General features: G+C 35.0%; 1 protein-coding gene across 9 annotated transcripts in view; it reads right to left on the bottom strand.

The window, feature by feature from the left end:
- TENM2 (teneurin transmembrane protein 2) overlaps positions 1-26,322 on the bottom strand; it is a 3,550,639-nt gene that overhangs the window by 1,506,920 nt on the left and 2,017,397 nt on the right. For all 9 annotated transcript variants that reach the window (XM_041750467.1, XM_041750468.1, XM_041750477.1 and 6 more), the window contains one exon: positions 16,863-16,928. The gene's annotated coding sequence lies outside the window, so the exon portion shown is untranslated. The remainder of the gene's footprint in view (positions 1-16,862; positions 16,929-26,322) is intronic.

Below are 26,322 nucleotides of genomic sequence, written 5' to 3'. Positions count from 1 at the left end.
AACTATAACATGTATTTTGAATTATCTGAAGGACATCTACCCTTGAACTCTTTTTGCATTAATACACACAGAAGTGGAAATAGCTGCAACATCACTAAGAAGGCTGTGCAAATAGAGAACTGAAATCTCTATTACAGGAAAATGAGTAAACAATTTATTTTTAGCTATCTTTACAGAACTCATGGGCAGGAGATAAAGGGTTTGAATCAAGTATTTCAAGGTTGTCATTCTAGGTACTTTGTTAGATTTAATAGAGTTTATAATATTTAGATTACCTTCTAGATGGGGCTTCACTTTCTCTTTCATTTCACATAAATTATGGATTTTAACATAATTTTGGATAATTATACACTGCACATGAATGCTGAAAAACAATCAATTAGTGACAACTATAATTCTTTCTTTTGTTTTGCATTCTAAGCTTATTTTTTTTTTTCTAATAGAGGTGGGACATGAAGGAAGAATGAGGATGGGGTGAGGGAAGTTAATTTATTGCTTGGGCTTTGTGTCTCAATAGGAACAGATCTTTCATGAACCCAAATTATGAATCCATAAATCCATAAATCTAATCAACAACACTAATAAAAGAATAATTAGACACATTCATTAAGTTCTTGGAGATCTTTTCATGAAAAATACTATCATATTAAGGGAGAAATAGCAAAGGATCATGGAAGACAATGGCCCTGATAGAAATTTTAAGGCAATAAAGAAATAGAGGGTACTTTATGATACATGCAGACACCCAGTCCTCTGACAATTGGTTCACAATCATTAAACTGAACATATCTTCATCTAGCTGCCCAGGAATGACTGTTGTTGTTTGTTAACCTTGAATGTACTCTTTGGAAACAGGAAGTCTCAAAATACTAAGGAAAAACATTTCTTTGCACAGCACACAATACCTCAATGTTAGAAACAGAGAAGCCCTTTCCACAGATGATATATTAGAAAATGAAACAGAGGCTTTAAAATTTCAACCTAAGCTTTGAAGTACAATGCTATTCCAATTCATTAACAATGGATGGTGTGTCACAATAAAACTAGCTAATCAAAATATGCTTTCGTTTAGGGGAATTGACATTCATTTATGAGCAATTTGGGGAGTCTGCATGTCCAAATAACAATCAAAGTATAATGTGTATGATCTCCTCATTGCCACTGGCTTTTGCTTGGTGGCAGAGACAGATGAGAGCAGGGTTTATGCTTGATTTGGGGGTTTTCACAGCTTGTATCAAACCAACTGCCAGCTTAGCAAATGCAAACACTCACAAGCCTTATCAATAATAATTTGAATGGGTGCTCACTCCATACCTGAGATGTGACTTGAGGGGAATAATAAAATATAAAAAGTAAATTAAATTAGAAATGCACTTTAATTTCTTTAATTGCTGAGTAGAATGATATTATTTCTTTAAAATGTGTGAGAATCCTATTTCAGATCCAGGCTCCTTTATAAATTCTTTAATCTTTTCCTTTCTTCTCCTTTTAATTACTTGTCTTACTTCTATTATTGAGCTATGAGTTTGAGTTTTAGAAAGCTGGAAAAGAAACATGGCCCTTTAGAGAAACAATAATATTAAAACTTCTTCAAAATATGAACTTTACCACTATTGTCTTTTCAAAATTCTCTTAACAGTCCCCTTCCCCCCACCTCCTATCTTGTATTACATTGGCCTTTTACTTACATATACATAGATCTTCCATCATGACTGCTGATCTCAAGAAATTTATGCTCTTTGTTGCTTAATGCAAAACCTCACATACAGAATGTGTTCAATAATGATTGAATGAATGAATGAATGCAAACATTGCAATAGTCAGGAATGAACATTAAAAGAATGGATTTCTAAAGCTGCTTAGCATTGTTTATGGTTGGAGTAAGCATTTCCCTACTTTGGGAATTACGAGAAGCATTGCAAATTTGTCCTATGGCCCAGTGTTTTCAAAATTTTTGAATGTGATGCACAGTGCAAATGGATTTTGCGTTATGACATTAGGACTCACTACTTTCACAGACATACACTTACCTAGACAATAAGCCTGTACACATGTATGCACACATATCACTAAAGCAATATGGTAGGCAAATTCTAAAATGATTCCCAGTGAGTCATGCTCTTGTGTAATTCCCTTTTCTTGGTAGGGACAATGACTGTGGATATGATATGAGATGCTACTCCTTGATTAGGTTACATTATATGAAGAGGTAAAGAAAGGTTTCAGATGTAATTAAAGTCTCTTGACCCAAGTCAGCTGAATTTAAGTTAATCAGAAGGGATATTATTCTGGGTGGACCAGACTTAATCAGATGATCACTTTAAAAGAGGGTCCAGAGGTCTTAGGCTTGAAGAAATAGGAGATCTTGAAACATAAAGGGTTCTGGTCCTAATTCCAACATGGGATGGGCGAGATTCTCCCAGACCACCAAGTAATTCTCTGGACACTACATGAGCCAGTTATCCCACAATTTAACTAAATTCTGACACTATCTACCTAGAGCTAGTATGAGATTCCACAGTCCTAAAAGACTGCTTCCCTTGTTGGCCTGACCCCCACTCCACACTTCAGATGTAAATTGCAAGCTCAGGTTGCCATCTGGGCTTCTGACTGACCTGCTATAAACTGAAAATCCCCATGACTCCCTTCTGGAGCTTCAGATACCAGTCCCAAGTCCAAGATGTTACCTGTATTTCTGACTGATTGGCTATAAATCTGAGCTTCCCATGACCCCCTCCTTAGATTTAGTTAATATGCTAAAGCTGTTCACAGAACTCAACAATCTTGTTTTTCACTAGATTGACAGTTACTACAAAATGTTGGAAGTCAGAAACAGTCAGATGGATGAGATGCATAGAGCAAGGTATGGACAAAGGATGCAGGGCTTCCACACCCTCTCCAGGTGTATCATACCACTCTTTAAGAATCTCCACATGTTCACCAATGCAGAAAATTTCTGACTCAGTCCTTTTGGGTTTTTATGGAAGCTTCATTACATAGGCATGATTGATAAAATGGCCAGTAGCAACTGATTCAACCTCTAGTTAATCCTCAAGTTCATCCCCAGAGGTAAGGCAGTAGGTAAGGCTGAAAGTTCTAATACTCTAATCACGTGACTGGTTCTACCAGCAACCAGCCCCTATTCTTAGGTGCAGTCCAAAAAAATCACCTATTAACACAACAAAAGCCACCTCTGTGCTCTCATTACTCAGGAAATTCTGAGTTTCAGGAACTCTAGCAGAAATGAAGCAGAGACCAAATATTTATTTCCTATTATAAATCACAATATCACAGATGAGAAACCTGAGACTAACATAAGACCCAGTCCCCACATACACATTTATTGTGACCTGTGAGACCCTGAGTGGAGGCTCCAGTTAACCTGTGCCCCCAAACCCAACCCATTGTGAGATAATAAATTAATGCTGTTTTTAGCCACTAAATTTATGTTAATTTGTTATGCAGCAGTAGAAAACTAATACGATCCAACTTCATTTTTCTTTTTCTAAAATGGTAGTCACAGTCAAGTAAATGGATAGCATATAAAGTAAATATGAGCCACAACCCACATTTTGAAAATTTCAGCTATATCTTAAAACCACCTTTTCCATGATGCCAAAATATTTATCACTAGAAGTTTATTCTTTTGAGTTAAATAATTTTATTTTTAGAAACTCTTCTTAAACATTAAAAGTCATTAATTAGGTCTTGGTTCACAGTAGTGAACAAAATATTTATGGATTCTCACTCCTTGGAACTTAGTCTAAGGGTTGGAGATATAAAAACAAATGAACAAAACCAAACATATAATTAGAGTCACTTAATAACTACTTAAGCACCATTTCAGCTAATAAACAGGTATTTATTTGGGGGGATAATCATTAGAGATAAAAATGAACATCATATAGTCCATATTCTGAAGGCCTACAATATCTAGTAAGAAATAAAAATTCGGTAAATAAATATCCCATGATAATTACTCACTTGGGATCAAGAGAACAAAAGATATAGCATGGAGCCACAAATTCTAACTAGGGAATTCAGGGAAGGCTTCAGAAAATATGGGTCATTTTATGTGGTACCTGTGGGTAGGAGGGGTCTGAAAATATCTCTGGTGTCCAAAAACTTTCCATGTACCTTGTAACACCTTTTCAGAAGATCTTGCTAAGAAATGTGGCAATTCAAATTACTGAAGTTGTTTTTTTGTTTGTTTGTTTGTTTGTTTGTTTGTTTTTTGTTTTTTAAATAAGAGTTTGACATAAAATTATATCCCTGAAATCAACAAACTGAATTACATGAAGTCAGCGCTACCAGCACAAACATAGTATGTACCCATGACAAGTCTGTTAAATTCTGCAAGAGGAAGGGAGAGATGGAGAATTAGTCCAGACATTTTGGTCATTCTCTAAGATAGGTCTGAAGTAGAAAATTTTAGCTAACAAAATGGATTGAAATGATAATAATTATATCTGGGTACAAGGAGTCCAAGCAGGGCTTTAGGGACTGTCCTAAATCAAGCACGCATACTCAGCTTCATAAAACATGCTTCTCTAGAGCCCAGTCTTGATGGTTCCATTATTGTTAAGAATGATACTCTTCTCTTATACTGCACTATTTATAACTTAGCAAATGCTGGGAAATGAAGAATAAGTACAGAAACAAGGCCAAAATAATTATCACACAGTGTGTTCCATGTTTATGAGGTTCATGTCTTAGGTCTTTTTTTACTGCCTATTTATCCTTGTTTTAAACAAGAATTCTTGTTTGTTTTGTTAACCTAGAGAAAGTTAGAAGCACTGCACTGTGCCTTTCAAACAATGCCAGTCAGTTTTTGAAGGTGTTATTTACATTTTATTCTGTAAGGAAGAATAAAAGATCTTTGATGTGTGGAGAAATTTTCCAGAGAAAAATTCTTTAATGAAAAAAAATCAATGTTTTTTTTTATGGAATTAATTTAATGACTTATTTCCAATAGATAGAAAAATATTAACTAGTTCTGTATTTGGCTTAGAGTATTGTTTTCTTTTAGTACTCCATTGTTTTGCAATAGAAAATAGGGTCTCATGAAAAACTTTGTAATCATAATCACCTCTAGCAATGATATTTGATATTACCTATATGTTTTCTTCAGGTTTTAATAATGTTTAGAAGGGTTTCTATTTCCATTTTATTGATTTTTTTTTGAAGAGGAACTATTTTTTTAGAGAGAGTGGAAGAAGATCATTTCATAAAGAATAATTGTGTAAATAATTCACATCATAAAAATAACCCTATTAAAAGCTTAACTGAGACTCCTGTTTGTCCTCTGCAGATCAAAGGCAGTTCTAAAAAAAGAGCAGCTCTAGATACTTATTGGTTCCAAGTATAAAGATTGCTAACATTCAAACATGTTAGAAACCATGGACAGCTGAATTAGACCTCTAACATCTCAATATTCAAAATTTTGACCTCTATCAAGAGATGTATAGCTAAGCCTGAAATTTGGTTTTAAAATAATCCTCAGATGCTCATGGCCTCAGGATCATGATTCGTTTGATTTTTTTTAGCAGATTTTCACTATTAAAAAATGCAAATATTGACTATGAAAAAAACGAAAGCATTAACATCATTTAAATTTGCACAGTGTTCTGGCCATATGAAATTAATCATTCAGACCATCTTATTCTATGCCACCATATTATTTTCATAATAAATGTTAAAATTCCTATATCTATTCTGAATCCAAATAAACGTAGGCCATGTAAAAATGGTCACAGAATCTTTTTCTACCTTTTTTTTTTTATCATTAAGCATTAATTCATGGACTAAGGCAAACAGTTTACATTTGGACCCAAAGACTTAATTATAACTCAATGGAAAGTTAGTATAACTTTGTTTTAGTGAAAGAAAATATAAGAACATTCACTCATAAGATATGTTTTATATGTCTTAAGAGTCTGCCTTCATAATTTATTTGTGACATTTATTCATTCAATCAAAATTTACCAAGTACCCCAAGCTTAGGTGAAAACAAACAAATGAAACAATTCAAAGAAAAACTTGAGAAGTGAGCAATATATATATATATATATATATATATATATATATATACACATATATATAGTGGTGGTAGGTCCCTCTAAGGAACTCTATAGTCTGTCTTTACTTTTATACCAATGGATTACTTTTATTCCAATGAACAATTTATGAATTCTTTACAATGGTGAGGATCAAATAGAACTGATTATTTTTCTTCAATGTAATTTTTGCTATAATATTTCTGACAAATTTGTTTTTTTCCTTATAGAAAATTTACTTCAGCATAGTTGGCAAAAATAGTGTCCCACGCCTCTGTATCATGGCAGTCTTGCCCTCATTGTACACTTATGGATCTACTACTCATGGTTAGCTACCAGGGAGAGCAGTTATATTAATCTGTCCAGTAACTAAATTTATTTATGCCTTAATTCTCTCTTCTGTGAAATGATGATTCTATTATTACCTAAGATTGCTGTTTGGAGAATTAAGTAGAATTAAGTATTTGTGCTGCATTGAGCACAGGGTCCAGCACATAGTAAGTGCTTTATAAATATTGCTTATTAGTAGTAGTATTTTTAATGATAATAAGGTACCTGGCCTCAAATAGTTCACAAAAAGGAAACCAGGCATGCAGGCATGGAATAAGCAGCACTTATACATTTAATGAAGATGAATCTAAACAAATAGCTAAGAAGAAGGGGAAAAATACATCTTTTATTATCTTTTTAAATTCCACCGCCTCCCAAACTTTCTCCTTTAGATTTTAGTCTCCATTTTTCCCTAAAAGAAAGTCATAAGTGAAACATAAATAATAAAAGAAGTTTATTTTTTACTTTAAGTCATTTAGACCAATGTTCTTGATAGTTTTAAAGTCACTCCTTTGCCATATGACTTTTCATTCTTCCAATTAAAAGGACAGAAATATTCCTTTACCCCTAGCAATAGATCTAGCCATGGGATTTGCTGTGTTCAGCAGATTGAGGCAGAAATGGCAGTGTGATGGTGCCAAGCTTGATGCTTTAAGAGGCTCCTTTGTTCTACTTGCCCTCTTATGGTTCTGGCATACTCATGAGATAATCATGTGTAGCCTTCTGGTCTCAAGAGAAGGATGAAAGACAGATGGAGTATTGCCACCACAGCAGAGCCAGCATAACTTAGACCAGCCGATACCCAAGCAACCTGCAGAATTATGTGTCAAAAAAATGTTCAGTGTTGTATGCCACTGAGGTTTATGTTTGTTTGATTTGCAGTTTCAGTGGAAATAAGCTGACCAATACAAATGGTTGCAACTTGTTGGGGCATTAAAATTGATTTTTACTTTTTTTTATTTTTTAAATATTTTTATTTATTCATGAGAGACACAGAGAGAGAGGCAGAGACATAGGCAGAGGGAGAAGCAGGCTTCCTGCAGGGGGCCAGGGAGCCTGATGTGGGACTCGATCCCAGGACCCAGGGATCACAACCTGAGCCAAAGGCAGATGCTCAACCACAGAGCCACCCAGGTGTCCCAATTTTTACTTTTTAAAATAACTTTTTATTGCTTCAAATCTTTGACTCTAACATACTGCCCAATGTCCTCTTCTCATTATCTCAGACATCCTGGAAAAATTCCCTAACTGTTCTTTTTAGTCATATATTAAAAAGCAAATAACAAAATAGTGTGGTACTGGCATAAAGACAGATATATGGAGTAGAATAGAGAGTTCAGGAATAAACTTTCATATTTATGGTCACAAGATTTTCAACAAGGATGCCAAGACTATTCAATAGGGAAATAACAGTCTCTTAACAAATGATGTCGGGAAACTAGATATATACACTCAAAAATATAAAGTTGGACCCTACCGTACACCATATATAAATCCTAACTCAAAATAGATAAAGGACCTAAAGATAAAAGCAAAAAAATTAATATCTTAGAAGAAAGCATAAGGGGAAAGCATCATGACACTAGACAAAAATGATTTCTTGGATATGACACCAAAAGCATAGGCAAGAAAAGAAAAAAAAATCACATAAATTGCATTTCCTCAAAATTAAAAGCTTTTGTGTATAAAAGGACACTATCAGCGAAATGAAAATGCACCCCATAGAATGGGAGAAAACTTTGGCAAATCAATTATCCAATAAGGGATTAATATCCAGACTACATAAAAAAGTCTTAGAACTCAATAATAACAAAATCCAATTTTAAAAATGGGCAAAGGACTTAAATGGCCACTTCTCCAAAGATGATACAAAAATAGCCAATAAACACAAGAAAAGATGCTCAGCACCACAGATCAGTAGGAAAATGCTAGTCAAAACCACAATAAGATATCAATTTAGACCCAGTGGGATGGCCACTACCAAGGTAAAAGCAAAACAAAAAAACACACACACACACACACACAAACACACACACAGACAGAAAATAACAAATATTGGCAAGAATGTAGAGAAATTAGAACTCCTGTACTTTGCTGTTGGGAATGTAAAATAGTGTAGCTTCTGTGGAAAATGATGTGTTTTTCAAAGCAGTTCTTGAAAAAAATTGAACATAGAATTACTTTATAATCCAGCAATTCCACTTTAGGTATGGACTGAAAAGAACTGAAATCAGGGACTCCATCAGATATTTGTACATCCCTGTTTTTAACAGCATAATTCACAATAGTCAAAATGTAGAAGCAATTCAATGATCCATTGATAGATGACTGCATAAACAAAATGTGATACACACACACTGGAATATTATTCAAAAGAAAGGAAATTCTGACCCCAAATTTTAACTTGGATTAAACATGAAGACATTGTGCTAACTGAAATAAGCCAGACATAAAGGGACAAGTGTTGTTTGATTCCATTTATATGAGGTACTTGGAGAAGCCAAATTTGTAGGGTAAGGAAGTAGATGAAGGTAATGAGGAGTTAGTATTGAATGAATATAGAGTTTCAGTTTAGGAAGATAAAAAAATTTCTGGAGTTGGATGGTGGTGGCGACTGCACAACAATGGAAATATACTGACTGCCACTGAACTTTACACTTTAAAATGGTAAATTTCTTGTTAGGTATACTCTACTACAATAGACACATATGCACACAAACTCAATTCAGTTTATATCTTTAGTATCATCCAACAGAATACAGATCTCCTCCTCTTGGTCACTATGTAAACCTCAAACTTCGGGTCCTGAAACAAGGGTAGGTCGGTAATGAAGGCAAGTTGTATTTATTTTTGGTTGTTTATTTTTGCTTTAGCTCTTCCCCTATCCCTCTTCTATGTCTAACTGCACAGGGCTAAAGTCTAGGGTAAGGGAGAAAGGAACAATAGGTTCGATTTTAATAGTATAAACCAGTTGATTCAGGTAGGGAGATGTTTCATGTCTCATTCTGGTTTGGTCTGATATGACTGCTGCTGGTAGCCTCTACTCATACATGATTTTCATCATGTGTCTTGTGTATTTCACATTTTCATACACCATGATTTTCACATGGTGTGTGCTCTCCCAAGATATCGCTCATTCCTCTTGGCTCTGCTCCCATTGCAGCCCTGTGGCAAGACTGCTGATTCTGTAACTCAGGAAGTATTCAAGCAGGGAGCAAGATAACAGTCTGTCTTTAACGTTATCTGTAATTTATTTAAAAATACTTCAGTAGAGACAATGGGGTATGATGACCTCTGCACTAAATTTACTCTCTCGGAAATACTAGTTTACATTTGATCTACTATAATCAGAAACTCAGTCCATTGGAGGCTAGCTAGCATTTGAAGGTTTCTGTCAGAGATCTACAGATGGCTCAGACAAATAGTTTAAATATTCCTGTCTAAAGCTTCACTAAAGGATTTGTTAACTAGGATTAATTATATAAAAATATTTTTTTATTAATGAAAAGAGTGAAGTTTAAAACATAGGTGTGGCTAAAATGTCTGTCTTTGCATAAACATGGTAAAATAGAAGCATTCTGGTCAACCTCAGAGCTCACACATTTAGAAAAATATCTTCAATCTGTGACACCTTACATACTCCTTTGCCCTTCCCCCAATTTCAAACTTACTTAAGGATTCTGTTACTTGATTCAGTTAGAACATAGGGCAAACATCCCATCAGAATGTTGTTGTGAATTTTCATGCAACCACTTGTCAAAGTACTTAATGGCCAGAGTGGGGATTCCTCCAGTTTACAGAAAGAGGTCTAATGACTATATTTGTTATCTCCTGGCCAAGAAATGTCTGCAGGAGATGCAAAATTCATTCCAGGCACATAGTGGGAGTGTTCAGTCATGTTTGTGAAATAAATGAATTGAATAAGAACCAAAAAAAACCCTACTATCTTTCATTTGCAAAAGAGGAAATAAGGCTGGACTAGGGATTGCACAATCAAGAATAGGTGGCTCAGATTGAATGTCTGACTCTTGATCTCAGGGTCGTGAGTTCAAGCCCTGCCTTGGGCTCCACGTTGGGTGTGGAACATACTTAAAAAAGAAAAAAGAAAAAAGAAAAAAAGGAAATTCATTTATAAAATGGAAATCTAATACAAAGGGAAAAAATGGGTATGGATAGCTAGATAAATAAGTAAACAGATACATGAACAGTTTCGTTGTTGCTTATGTCAGTTTGTAATCGTTATAAGGGCTCATCTACCATTCTCTACATTCTTAACCTCTTCTTGAAGTTGGAAATAATGCACCCTCTTGTAGTACATTCCAGGGGACACCAAGTTAAGCATCTCCCTTGAGTCCAATTACACCCTCTTCCAAATAGGAGCCCTGTTACTCTCATGAAGTCGTCAAGTCTCAGAGGAATAGCAGCTGCAGCAGCAGCTGTAATGCTGAATAGAACCTTAAGTAAATAGCCAAGAAGGCCAGTGAACAATGAATTATAATAAACCAACTATAATTAGTAATAAAAGCCTTAAAATAACTGTACTCATGAGATAGTATTGGTCATATCCTTGCTGTGTTCTGGAAATAATAGAATCGTTTTTTTTCACCAATGTAACTACAATGGTAATTAAAAGCTGATTTAGGATCAAAGGCAACCTCAAGGTTATAAATGTAAGTAGCAGGCTCTCAAAGTGTAAGTATCTTGTTCATTTTACTTCTTCACTCTTTAAAAAGTAGGGAGGGGCTTTTGGAGACTGTTTTTTAAAAATGAGCAAAATCAGCCAATAATATCAGTGAAGCAAATCACTCAGCCAATATTAAATTTTTTTTATGCCTACAACATTTGGGAGAGAAAGGACACAGACAGCATGAGAAAGAAAATGGCTATTTGCATGGTGTTTTCTAGCTAGATAGGGAAAGTTTTCATTCCTAATCTCCATAGTATAAGATGTGAAAGAACTATGGAACAGGAGGTGAATAATGTAGGCAAAAGTAGTTGGATTGTAAAATGGCAGAGGCAATGTTTGATTAGGTGCAGAACGTTTCCACTTGTGCCTGGGTGATAAAATATCTGTTTAATGCCATAAGCTTTCTCGGTTGCATAATCATTCACTGTCGTACAGTTGAAAATTGTTTACTTGATAAAATCATCATGTCCAGATACAAGCACAAATGCACAGCAGTGAGAATGTAACAAAATCATTAAAGGCAATGTTAAAAATACTTATGTCATATTAGCTTCAGTGCTTCAGAATTAGCATCATATTATATTGACAGGGAGCTTCTAAGAAAAACACAGTGTAATCCCATGTAATTGGTACTGGGAATAGCAAGCAAAACAAAGACAGACTTGTCCTCATGGAGTTCACAGTCCAGCTGGAGAAATAGACATTAATCCACTAATGACATTAATCCATGTACAATAGCAACAGTGCTAAGTGCTAGAAAAGGAAGCTTAGGGGCCATGAAAAGTAGAGAGCAGAAGAATCAGCGCAGTCTGGGGAGGGTGGAAAGGTAGTCAGAGGGTGAAGGCCTGAAGAAGAGCCGTTTGCTGAGACATGAAGGTTGTCAACCAGATAAAGGAGCCGTGAGGAGGAAGTGGAAGAGGGAAAGGAGGTGGAGGTGGAGATAGCAGAGTAATTTCTGACTATGCAAAAAAGTTCTATGGCTAAAGGCATTATGGCACCTAAGAGGGACTTACAGAAAGCCTTTTTTTTTTTTTTTTTCTACAAGAACAGTATCTTGAAAAGTGCCTATTCCGTTAGGTAAGCAAAAATGGCAAATCTAGGATATAAGTATTTGTTTATTTTCCCCTCTTCTGTGTTGCTGGCATCCTTTTATAAATTGAGACTCAGCCCTGGAATCCAGCTATACACAGCACTCCAGGAATTCACCAATACAAGTGACAATATATGTGTTAGCACTATCATAGAGGGGAGGAAACAAGTCTTTATCTGTATGTCCCCAAGTTTTTTTTCTTTTTTTTTAAATTTTATTTATTTATTCATGAGAGACAGAGAGAGAGAGAGAGAGAGAGGCAGAGACACAGGCAGAGACAAAAAATGAACTAAAGCATTGCCTCTCCTACAGGGAGCCTGATGTGGGACTCAATCCCGGGACTCCAGGATCACTTGCTGAGGCAAAGGCAGGCGCTTAACCGCTAAGTCACCCAGGTGTCCCTGTATGTCCCCAAGTTTTAAGTCCCTTTCAAGTGATAAGTCCTCAATAAACACCGTATAACTCAAAGCATGAATAAAGATTACCATTGTCTATGATTGACTCATTTATTTCTTCAAATTTTTCTCTTCACATTTTTTTACTGTATGATTTACTCATTTATTTCTTCAAAACTTTTTACTGAGCATCTACCAACTGCTAAGTGGTTTATGTTTTTTTGTTTTTTTGTTTTGTTTTGTTTTTTCTGGTTCTAGGAGAAAGAGTCACAATCATGAAAGAGAAAGCATTTAATCTTAGGAAATATACATGCTAATGGACTAAAAAGAGACCATAATGACATAATCTAATCAATAAACAAAGTATTAATAGACTGTGGTAAGTGCTGTAAAGACAATAAATGGAGTGATGAAAATAACATATGTTAGTTAAAAAAAAAAAAAAACTCCCTAATTAGGTAATATCTAAGTGGCAATATGAAAAAGGAAAAGAACAAGTCTGCTTTGGGAAGCATAGTTAAGAGCAGCCAGACACAGAAATCTCAGGCTGAGGAAGGGCTGGGATGCTCCAGGAAGAGTTAGAGGCTTCTATTGACGTAAGAGTAGTGAACAAGCAGGAGAGAAATATGTCATGGGGCTTTGGGAGTTAAGCAAGAAAAAGTATGCAAGGCCATTTAGATCTAGGTAAAGAGTTTAGATTGTCTTCTGAAACCAAGTGGAAGTGGATGAAGGGTCGTAGGCGGGGAATGACATCTTTGAGTATATGTTTCACCAAGACCTTTTGGAATGTTTGGTGGAGACAAAGTGCATTGCAGAGGGACAAGCATGATAGCAGGAAAGACACACAATGATCATATGGCTCTGTAAATAGAGAAAGTGTCTCTTTGTCTTGGCTATAAGGAAAAAATGAACTAAAGCAGAACAAACATGTCAACGTACTGAGATAAGAGAGAAATATTTGCCAGAAAGATTATGGCATGATCATATTCTCTAACAGAAGCAAAATTTTAAAAATGTATGAACAAACAAATGAATGAATGAGTGAATCAAACCCAAACATCAACTGAGGCATGTGTTTATATAAGGCCTACAGGCATCATGGGTAGACCAAAGAATACCTATTTTGAAATAGGATCCTTTGATTTGATTTCTAAGTTGTAACAATTCTATCTATATGTAATGTATATCTATATGTAATTCCCATACCATTAGGCAAATATTTTCATATTATATAAGCATATTGCTTTGAAAACAATATTTGTCTAATCAAAAAGATTATGCTTCAGATTAATTTTTTTTCCTAAACTCCAGAGGAAAGTCTTCTATTGTTATTCTGATTGATATTAAGGAATGAACTGCTATGAAAATTTGTGCTTATTTCTCTTGTCCAAGAGAGTCTGCCTTCTGCTTATGGCCACCTGATTCTCTACACTGGGTTATCCACTCTCAGGATGTAACTTGGGTCCCTGATTTCTGACCTTGGCCTCTAGACCTCTCCCATTTCTTACCATGAGAGTGTACTCTCTTTGCCCTCTGACCTGAGCTTTTCTCATTAGCAGGCACTAATGAGCACTTCGGTCAAAACAGAAAGACCTTGTCACAACTTTATCTCTCTTGGAACTTCTGTACTGCCAGGCATGACTTCCAACCCAAAGAGAAGTGGGAATTTGAATCAAACAAATTTCTATCTTTTTTAACAATACCCTCCATAGAGCTATTGGAATCATATGAATATACAACATATTTAAAATATTTATTGTATTTCAGGCACTGTTACATGTTTTCCATCTATTTTCTAATATATTCCAGTAATAAGCTCATAAAATGGATTCTTTGATAATTTCCATTTTACAGGTTGGGAGGCTAATTTGAAGATGTTAAATAGGTTGCCAAGAGCTTACACTTAGAAAAATGGTAAAGACAATTCATTTCAAGTCTGTATTATCCTAAAACCCTACCCTAAGCTGCTAGTTAGTGTTAACCAGCAAAGAAGAAAGCAAAACACTTATTTATTCATGCTATGTACTGTGCTTTTTTTCTTATGTTTAAGAAAGATTTAATTCATGTCATAATACAAAGAGAGGTTGTTTCAAGGAAAAGTTTCAAGTATGAGTTGAAAATTTAATTATTATTATACCAGCTTTTCTAATAAAAATATTTTAAAATATTAAATAAAAAACATCAATTTTCTCCACAGATGATTTTGGGATCATAATAACAGCAGTCCAGCTGTTCAAATTCTAAATCACCAATCTTTAAGTATCTAAAACCCAAGTTGTATCTTAATACATTCAACTGAATTTCAGTGTCATGGTTAACTTTTCTTACCCCTGAGTGAATTTTCTTTCTGTCTGTCTCTAAACATGAGGGGAAAATGTGTATTTCCAAACAAGATGTTATAAAATTTGCAGAATATTAAAAATTCTGCTTCAAGGCTAGAAAACTCAGTTTCTTTAATAATTCAAACCTCTGTCTTCCTAGGTGGGCTTCACAATTTCAGTGAAAAGTTAGGAAGCATGAAACTGCCTGCCTTCCCTAGGAAGCAAACTCTTCTTAGCATACCGATCAGAACGTTTTCCCTTTTGTCTTCAATAGATCAATAATACCCAGGCTGCTAAAGTATCTAACCGACCGAAGACTCCACTTCAGAATACAGCCACGAAATGTCTTATACACAGCAGCCAATATTATCTGCAGCTCGTCGATTTCTTAGCTTCTTTGACCATAGTTTACATGTATCTAGTATCAAGAGTTCTTATTCCAAGCCTTTTACATTATAGCAATTTTCTTTGGGATTATAACTCAGAAAGTAAAATGCTCTTTGGGAAGTATTTAATTTTCCTCAGCTTGTTCTTTTTCCAATGCCCCCACCCCCTAAATCCCACAGACTTGTCGTTTTTAGAGTTGATGTATCAGCTTTATCATAAAGTTTATTCTCGGTAGGCATGAACAAGCAAAACCAAAGTGAAAGGAATCAACTGAAAAGCCCCAGAAAAGAAAAACAAAAAACAAAAAACAAAACAAAACAAAAAACCAAAAACTGTAAATCTCTAGAAAGCATATACACACACAACTCATCTTGTGTAAAAAACAGAAAAATACCAGAAAAAAACATCAAACCCAAAAAGTATTGAAAATGTCTCATGTCAACCGCCAAAAGTCAGACATTCTCATGTTTTTTTAAAAGTAAAATGAATGACAATAAAAATTATAAATTCCTTTTAGTTGTAAGATTCTTAATATATTGTTTTAAGAGTGCACATGCATCATATCACTGTCTTTTTAAAACATTTGAATAAAGCAAATGCAATGTGCAATTTGCCTCAGTACTACATCGTGTTTCTATTTTATGCAAGAAAACTGTAAATAAGATTAGATGTGCAAAAAAGGCAAAACAAGCCACTTACTAAATAGAGAAAAGGCATGCACGAAGACAACAAAGTCAAGCTTTGAAAAAAGCACATAATTAACTATAGCTTGGAATTTTTCCAAAAATCTCACTCACCAACTGGCTAACACTTAGATGGAACCACACCGGGTGACAAGAATGGCTCTTAGGGTGAGAGCCACCAGTTCTAAGACAGTTGGCCTCATTACAACACATCAAATCTTCCTCCAATATGGACATTTTTTTCTTCAGTGTGAAGGTATAACATAGACCACTAAGGAAATAGCATGGTGTTGTGTGCTCATTTAACAAACTAGCCAAGTCACGATGGTTACTTAGATTGAAAAGCAAGACCACACTAGTGAAAAGTGTGAACACATAAAACTAAAACATGATGGAATGGGAGAGGATAGATTTTATGGAGAGGTCTATATATGGATATTGATATAATTTTAAAACTTTTCTGTTATCATTAGCTCATTCAATCATTTAAACAACTTTCTTTAAGCACCAACACATCAGGTCCTGAGGGTTAAAAATGATTAAGAAGTTGTCTTTATCAGTAAGAAGCTTTTGGCCTAGAGATGAAACCAACAAGTAGGAGAATTATGATCAGTGGCAAATCAGAGTATAATGAGAGCCCCAGATAACTAACTAGCTCACAAGGAAAGAAGAGCAGTCAGGGTTCTTTCTGTTTTTTTTTTTTTTCTGATAAACATATGCATCTTTTTCATGTATGTGAACAACAAGGAAGGTTAGAATCCTGACTAAGAACAAGAAAAATACCAAATGAAGCTATTGTTGATTTGCATATTCACTTAGGAACAAGAATTCACAGATGCTTTGATGGGGGTGAACACAGTAGCAACTCTTTTGGTTTATGACACATGTGCTGTCATTCCCAGGGATTACCTACAGAAGAGCTTCAACAGGGGCTGCTCTCAAAACACCACACAGAGCCGTCTGGATGTCTTCGTTGAATCTGGAAGACAAGAAAAGCATCGGTTAAAGCTATCAGCTTATGACACAAAGGTAGCGCTGAGAATAAGTGATAGGAAATATCCACACCAAGAAGATCTGCCCACTGAACACGGAGAATGCCAAGGACAGAGGTGGATTAGTGGGTTTATCTCAGAAGTGACAGGTTTCTGCATTTCAGAAGCATCATGCTGGAGTGGGTGATGGAAGAGCTTTATATGAATAAAACCAAGATCCCCATTCACTAGGAAATCTTGGGTTTCTTTTTTGATCTAAACTCAGTTTGGAAATCCTAGATTAACCCGATAGAACCAGTTTTTCTTCAGTCTCAGTTGCTGCTTCCATGAGGATTTGAGTAGATTCTGAAATGCAATGCCTGTCACTATAACCATTAACAAACATGATATGAAAAGTACAGAAAAAAATATTTTAAAATAGACAAAAGCAAACTTAAAAGAAGAAAAAAGATCTCTAGCTTTTAATAGTTTCACTTTCCTCCCAAAGGTCACAGGAACTATTTATTTGTCTTTCTGTTGGGTGACTGTATACATTACATTTCATCATTTATAGAGAGATTATCAGAAAGTCATTATTTGTCTTAGGTTTGGACTTAATTCAGTTCAAAGAAATGAAATGGGAATGCATTATGAAAGTTACAAAACAGGACAGCTTATATTGTGTAGCTATCCCATGAGTATACCTTTATATTGGGTTCAATCTTCCATGAGAATCTTAGAGAATTTACAACAAACAACAGTAACACACTTGCAAATCTCCTTTAATGTTAGTAGCACAAGTTAAAAACAATAACAACAATAAAATTGCATTTGGGCCTTCTCCAAGCATAAGCATGAGAATGAAGGTGACAAGACAATATTTAGGAATATGTACAAGTATAGAGAAACCTGATGATTTTATCAGCTTTTTGCATTGCTTTGGGACTTTTCTCTGAGTTCTGATAGGCAATCAGATGAAAACTGTCATTTGTGATAATTGGAAAATACTTACTTAGCAAAATCTGATACTGGAGCTTAAACCGTTTCTTATACATTAGAATTTCTGGAACTACAACCGTAAGATAAACACAGTGGAAATGTAAAGGCAGATACCCTGGCCTCGATTTCCAAGGTAACTGTATTAACTAGTAATTTTTAGTAAATGTCAGTTTTAGAGAGCTTTGCTTCTTGGGTCTAGTTTTTATTTTTATTTTTTTTATTTTTTATTTTTTTTTTTTTTAAATTTTTGAAGCTTTTTTTTTTTTTTTTTTTTTAATTTTATTTATTTATGATAGTCATACAGAGAGAAAGAGAGAGAGGCAGAGACACAGGCAGAGGGAGAAGCAGGCTCCATGCGCCGGGAGCCTGATGTGGGATTCGATCCCGGGTCTCCAGGATCGCGCCCTGGGCCAAAGGCAGGCGCCAAACCGCTGCGCCACCCAGGGATCCCTTGGGTCTAGTTTTTAAAGAAGGAATCTGAAACTCTGCACAAAATACTGTTTTGATGGGCAGGATGGTTTTCTTTGCCTTTGAAAGGAAAATACAAACAACTAAGCACTTAAAAATTCCATAGATGGTTATTTATTTTTTTTCTAAAAAGAAGAAAACAAGCTCTTTGTAAATAGGACCTAATTAATATAACTTGTTTCATCATTAACTATCAACCTCTCATGATAAATTTTATACTCTTGAGGTACAATCTGCATGAAATTTTCTATATCTTAATTATGGAGAAAATTACTGGCCACCAAGAGTTTACTAGATAGTACTGCAAAGAAAGATACCTATTAGAATGACAGGTTTCATTTACCAGAAGATATTAAAATCCTGTCAATGTGATTTCCATCAAGAAGGTTTTCAGTGAAATAATAAAAAATGAATGAAGGAAATCAAATGTAGTCATCTGGTTAAATATTCATTTTCTAATCTTTAGGGAGCTGTTTATTATACTTTGAACACCTGGCCTTTAGTAGAACGTTGCCTGATTTTAAACTTGTTATCATGCCACAGCAAATTCCAAGAGGGCTAGAAGTTAAACCCATTATTATGAAAAAGCCAACATAACAAAGTGTCCTCCTTCTCAATCCAGGAATAATCTAAGGAAACTGTGATTCTAAGAAAGAATATCTAGATACTCCTAGAGCCCTGGCTTAAGTGAAGCAAGTGAAGCTCCTATGATGCAAATCTTAAGGAGGCATCAGTCAGAGGTGCTCACTCTACCTGCATGAGGCTGAGATAAAGTGCCTCCTTAAATTCTGTACCCTAGACACCTAATTCACTTCATTCTGCTTCTTGCCCTGAGTCTTCTGGCACGTGTGGTGATGATATTTAATTTTAAAGTTTTATTGATAGACATGAAAGCAACAACAATAAAAAAATATTTTCCACATGTTTAATATAATCATAAAACAGTATATTCTCCGCAGTTGCAATTTAGATAAGAAAACGTGTTTTGACATATATAATAGAAAAAGTCAATGCAAAGATCTAGTAAGCAGAAGTGGTAAGAAATGAGAGGAGTGTGAAAAGTGAATGGTTTTGCAGCTTATTTCCTAACTTCATCTTTGCCCCAGGAGGTACACTGTAGAGAAGCAAAGTCATTGGTGCTAGAGAAAAAAATAGTGGAATGGAGGAAGAAAAAAAATAAACAGAAAGAAATATAGCATGTGTAAGGCAAAGACCTTAATCAAGAAGGCACAGGATTCAGTGAAACAAAATAAAATAAAAACAAAGCAAAGCAATCAAAATGCCTAGATGGAAGGTGGAAAGAAAATGGTTGCAGGAGGCTTTCAGTCCTTGATTCAAATTTAAGCCTTGCCATATTAGGTGAACTCTTTGAAGCAAGTTAATTTCTGTGAAATAGGTCCCTTATCTATCAAGTAAGAATGACAGAAATAAAAATAAATCAAAATCATAGAAATAGCAGTCCTCCTGAAGTAGGACCCATGTGCCAAGTGCTTTGAACAAGCATTACCTAGGTGTTATGACAATAGTCCTGGGAGATTGGTATTGTTTCTATTTTACCAAATGGAGATTCTGATAACGTAAGGCTTTCAATCACACACACACACACACACACACACACACACACACACACAGAGCATAATGATAACATTATACGTTGTTATATGTAAAGCTTTCAGCAAGGCATGGATCTGTCGAAGCTCAGGGAAGAGTAGCTATTATTATGGTATATTAAAAATCTGGTTACTAAATACTGTTCTAAAGTCAACAGAAGTTTTTAAAATTTCTTAATTTCATCCTAGTTTATTGGTTTATCTTTGACCAGATAACATTCCATTAATGTAAAAAATGTTTTAAAAATGAAGAAATGAAATAAAAGAGGAGTCAATAGCATTGTAAGGAATCTCCTCCAAAAATTATGACCAGATTTGGTGCTTTGCAAGTTCCAGTGAATTCATTACTATTTATAAAACTGAAACATCATTGTAGTGTTAGATACAAAGGATGAGGAGGGGGAAACTGGAAGCCATGGATTTTCATAACAATACAAATGAAATGCTAAGAAGCTTAGCATGGATAGGGGCTATCACACTGCCAGAGCCAAGGTACAAGCTTCTGCTGGTGGCAAAATCCAGAGTCCAGTGACAGAGGTAGAAAACAGGCTAAAGAGTTAGGATGGACACCAGGGTATACCTAGGCTAGCAGGCTAGCAATAGTCACAACCAACAAATTTCTTAGGAGTTTGTGAACAAATAGAAACAAAGCCTCCTATTGGTGCCTTGTGGCTCAGTCCATTAACTGTCTGATTCTTGATTTCCTCTCACGTCATGATCTCAGGGTCTTGGGATCAAGCCTTATGGGGTGGGTTCCCTGTCCATCAGGGAGTCTGCTTTGGGATTCTCTCTCTTCCGTTCTCTCTGCCCCTCCCCCTACTAGTACTCTCACTGTCCTGCACACACTCTTTCAAATAAATAAATCGAAAGAAAGAAAGAAAGAGAAGAAAGAAGAAAGAAAGAAAGAAAGAAAGAAAGAAAGAAAGAAAGAAAGAAAAAGAAAAGGAAATGAAATGAAACAAAGTGCCTTAAATTCTGTTAGTGGTTATACAACACAGATATCTCAGCCTACAGTTAATACTTTCGAATTATAGGAGCTTCAGGTTTTAGCTATACGTGTAAAGCTAAATACTTCTTAGAAATGTCTTCCTTTCAGGGTGCCTAGGTGGCTCAATTTGTTAAGCATCTGCCTTTGGCTCAGGTCATGATCCCCAGGTACTGGGATTAAGCCCTGGGGTGGGCTCTCTGCTTAGCAAGGAGCCTGCTTCTCCCTCTCCCTCTTTCTGCAGCTTCCCCTGCTGTGCACTCTCTCGCTTGCTCAAATAAATAAATAAAATCCTTTTAAAAAAGTTTTTTTTTATACCATTTAGCTTTGCTAAACAGTATATGATGAGCTGTCTACTCAAAAGAAAAGTTAATAGTCACAGATCTGTGATCTATACATAGAGGCCAGGTACACTGAGAAATGAAAGAAAAAGAAAAAAAAGAGAAGAAAGAAAGAAAGAAAGAAAGAAAGAAAGAAAGAAAGAAAGAAAGAAAGAAAGAAAGAAAGAAAGAAAGAAAGAAAGAAAGAAAGAAAGAAGAAAGAAAGAAAGAAAGAAGAAAGAAAGAAAGAAGAAAGAAAGAAAGAAAGAAAGAAAGAAAGAAAGAAAGAAAGAAAGAAAGAAAGAAAGAAAGAAAGAAAAGAACATACTTTGAAGTAGGAAACATGGCTGACAAATTTTAACTTGCCATCTTCCAGGAATATGCTGGAAAAACCCCATCACCATTTAGTGTGCTGGCTCAAGTATCAGGAAACATGTTGTCAAGGGAAATTAGCTGATTAAAAGTTATATATCTCTATTTTTTATTAACAATCATTTAAAAACAAAACAAAACAAAAACAGGTAACACTAATGCCAAAATACCAGAGCAAATGGTGGATTATCTCTTTCTCATTCCCAGTATGTGGAAGTTACTGTAATAGAAAATGAAAAAGGTAGAGCCTAGACTAAAGAATGTAGCAGATTCTTAACAGGTCATGAAGATTTGTCTTTGAAGGGAACTTCTGGTTCCTTGAGGGAATTTACTGTCCTTTTCCATTTTATATAGTAAGTATGGATAGGCTTCATTCATTTTGATAGAACCTGTTACACTTGAACCTTCCCAAACACAGGTGTGAAGACATAGGCTGTTGAGTCTGAAGACAATTAGGACCAAAGTTCCATGAAACCTGAAGTTTTCTAACTCAAAGACTCTGGGTGGAGGAGGACAGATGATAGGTAGAGATATATTGGTAGCAGGATTATCAGGAAGAAAGCTGCTCTTGATTTATTTTTTTTTTTAAGATTTTATTTATTTACTCATGAGAGACACAGAGAGAGAGAGAGAGGCAGAGACACAGGCAGAGGGAGAAGCAGGCTCCATGCAAGGAGACCAATGTGGGACTCGATTCCAGGACTCCAGGCTCACGCCCCGAGTGGAAGGCAGACACCCAACCACTGAGCCACCCAGGTGTCCCTGCTCTTGATTTAAAGACACAGATTATCTTGCTTGGGAGAGGAACAGGAGTGGGAAGATTTGGGAAATATTTTGGAGAACCCATCAGTTTAGAAATCACCGTAACTTTAGGTTTTCTATCAACAATCCTAATATTGAAGCCTACACCCAATCAATTCTATCACATTACCATGATTCTATATTCTTAGCCTTTATCAATTGTGAAAACATTTTGTTTATATCTTCATTGCTTACTCAAATGTAAGCTCTTAGACAAGAATATTATGGATTTTCCACCCCTATGTCTCTAATATTAAAGAATAGTGTTCAGTACTATTAAGCAATAAGCAAACTATAGAAACAACATAACAACAACTATATCTTAAATGGTATGCCTTATTTCAGTTGAGTTTACTGCAATATCTGTTGATATTCTATTAATAAATATACAACTTAATATATTACACATTAAAGGTATACAAATTAAAAGTATATGTAGTTTGAATAATAATAAAATGAAAATCCATTTGACTACAACTGTCTTGAGAAATAAAACATTGATGTTATCTTTGAAGTTCTCTTCCACAAAGGCAAGCCCAACCCATAAAAGCAGCATAGATCCATCCCCGTCTCTAAGCATGGTCTCTCTTTTCTTTGCTTTCTTTTCTCAAGTGGCCAGATACTCAAAAGATAAAAGGTATTAAACAATGTGGTACATAGGCTGGAACTGTAGATCCAAACTTTTATGATTATATATCATATTAATGAATATGCTTATCATATTCATTATGTAAATATTTATGAAATATATATATTTACTATGCAATGTATTTTATACATTATAAAGTCTAATAAATAATGAAATGGAGTGTTTTTATTTTATAAACTTTTAGAAAAAAGATGAAAGCAAAGTATTTCATAAATTATATTCACATATTGTGCAGAATTTATTTTTCCCATTAACTATAGTGTCATTAGCATAATTATTAGTACTATATTCCACCAAATATAAGATGTTGTTTAATTTCATATATTACTGAAAAAGGGAAAATATCTAGTTTATCATAGGCTACCCATCAATTTTAAGGTATACCTCCAATCTCAGAGATGTTAGCACACATACTTCATGACTAATGAAATGCAGTAAATTTTTAAGGGAAAATCCAATTGAATATAGTTTTTTAGTCTTGAAGATTATATTTTAAATTATAATAGAACATTTTACCTGGTTATAAGATTTTATAATTCCGGGACACCTGGGTTGCTCAGCAGTTGAGTGCCTTCAGCTCAGGGCGTGATCCTGAGATAAGGGATTGAGTCCTGCATCAGGCTCCCTGAAGGGTGCCTGCTTCTCCCTCTGCCTGTGTCTCTGCCTCTCTCTTTCTCTCTCTCTCTCTCTCTCTCTCTGTGCCTCTCATTAATAAATAAATAAAATCTTTTAAAAAAGATTTTTTTAATTCTCATCTTAAATTTCATGGCTGTCATAACTAGGAGAAAGAGACTTTACAATACATATATGTAAATATATGTATCTGTTATATATAATATATAATATAGCCTTTTTTAGCATATATTTGTATTTGTAGAGAGACAGAGATCCAAATATAAGGAATAAAACATTGGATCATTTTCAGTAATAAAATCCTTTTAATCCAATCTACCATTTAAGTGAAAGGTTTTACTACCACACTGCAAATTTTCAGGAAGGAATGAATGCATTTTAAAATTTTTAGAAATGACTTAAAAATGCACAGAAGCTTCATACTTGGGAGATTTTTAAGACAAGTCCAATGATTCTGAAGCTGTGTGTATACGTGCACGTGTGCTCATGTATGTCTAAGAGAAAGGTTAATCTTAGACATTTTGTTTCTTACATGACACACTATAGTTTTCAAAAATGAATAAAAGGATTTTTGAGCATCCCTTTTCAAGATGTTTTCTTCATAGCACAAAAACAGTCACTTTCACAGTGAGTGCTAAAATGTAACCTTTACTTTGAAATATTCATTTTTAGTGGACAACTTATTAGACTTTATTAGATCATAATGGTTTTAGCTCATAATATGGCTGATAAAGATTGTATGGAGAGTAAGAATACTGACAGTTATGTCATATTTACTTGTACTCATACTATTAATGTTATTTATTACCTCTATTTCTTTATAGGCATCTTCTAATGGCAGCTATCCATTTTCTGAAAGTGTATCATATAATTCTTATTTTTAATTAAATGGTAACATCACACCATGTTGAAAGTGACCAAAGAAACTGAACTGTCCACTACTCCACAATGTGGAAAGCTTACCATTCTTCAAAAAGCCCATGAGCCACTTATGACACATCACTATCTGATATGTGCAATAAAAATGGGAACCATGACAATGGGTATATTAAACCTTAGCAAAGCACAATTTCTCTCTCAACCTAATATAGAAATAATTTTTGGCAGAAGTTCTAATGTTGCTTTCTAAAACTAGTGAGTGGCTCTGTGTTTTGCTGAGCTGAGCACACCCTTTCATGGATATGACTGGATCAACACCGGATTTTGAAATGTTTCCTAGAGACTGCAAACTTAAAAGACTATGAGTGCAAGTTTTAGAATGCATTTGAGAAAAATGGGCTGGATTTTGGCAAACCTGACAGTGCTTGGCTCATGAAAGGAGGTAATTCTTATTAGACTGTATTCCTAGAAATGAATTTTAATGAGAAATTGGATAGCCACATGTTTATATGAAACTGTCCCATGTTAAATGCTGAAAATAAATTCAAAGTTTTTGTAAAATGTTAGTGGACCAAACCAAAAGCATTTTGGGGCTAGATTTATCTATAGAACCATCAGGTTTTTTTTTTAATCTAACAGTAAAAGAGAACATATAGACAAAAAGAAAAATAAAAGAATATGAAAAAGAAGAGAGAAGGCAAAGAAGCATATTCTGAGGAGAGTACTAAATTAATTACCTTAACATCTTGAAATAAATATACGTGAAAAGTTTTTTTTTCCTGTTTTAATTAAGAAATTCTCTTTATAAAAATGAAATTTAGGAGGGTGCCTGGGTGGCTTAGTCTGTTGAGTCACTGACTCCTGATTTCAGCTCAGGCCATGAACTCAGAGTCCTGGGATGGGAGTCCACACTCAGTAGGGAGTCTGCTTAAAGATTTTCTCTCTCTCTCCCTCCTCCCCTCCTCCCATTCATGCACCTGTGCTTTCTTTCTCTCTCTCTAAAATAAATAAATAAATCTTAAAAAATAAAATAAATTTAGGGAAAATTTCAAGAAGCTGCTGAAGGATGTTCTCTTCTTTATCTCAGAAAGCATTTTGTTAAAAGCTGGTCCAGGGGATGCCTGGATGGCTCAGAGGTTGAGCGTCTGCCTTCGGCTCAAGGCTTGATCCTGGGATCTGAGATGGAGTCCTGCATTGGGTTCCCTGCAGGAAGCCTGCTTCTCCTTCTGCCTGTGTCTCTGCCTCTCCTTCTCTGTGTCTCTTATGAATAAATAAGTAAATCTTTAAAAATAAAAATAAATAAAAGCTGGTCCAGGATATATATCATATAAAACCATTCTTAGGGATGCAAAATAAGCACCAATTTACCTGTGCAATATCAACCACATATTAGAAGAGGTAATAAAATTCCTTACCCTGTCCCTTCTTCCTTCCTTCTCTCTCCATAGTTCTTTCTTTTGTTACCTGCCTGAGTGTCCTCTTCTTTCAAGTGAGTGGGAAAAGTTGTCTCTTAAAAGTTACTATTACATACAATGAGTTCTCTGATACAGTTTCTTAAGTTGGTATTTATAAATTAGTATATTGAAGGTAAAGTCATGTAAAGAGAAAATAAAATGAACTATTGTGATCGTGCAAGCAGCTATTATTATTGACCAGGCATAAAATCAGGTTTCAAATCATGTACTC

This window comes from Vulpes lagopus, chromosome 3 (assembly GCF_018345385.1).
Source record: "Vulpes lagopus strain Blue_001 chromosome 3, ASM1834538v1, whole genome shotgun sequence".
Classification (NCBI taxonomy): Eukaryota; Metazoa; Chordata; class Mammalia; order Carnivora; family Canidae; genus Vulpes; species Vulpes lagopus.
This window is presented reverse-complemented; position numbering and strand designations above follow the sequence as displayed.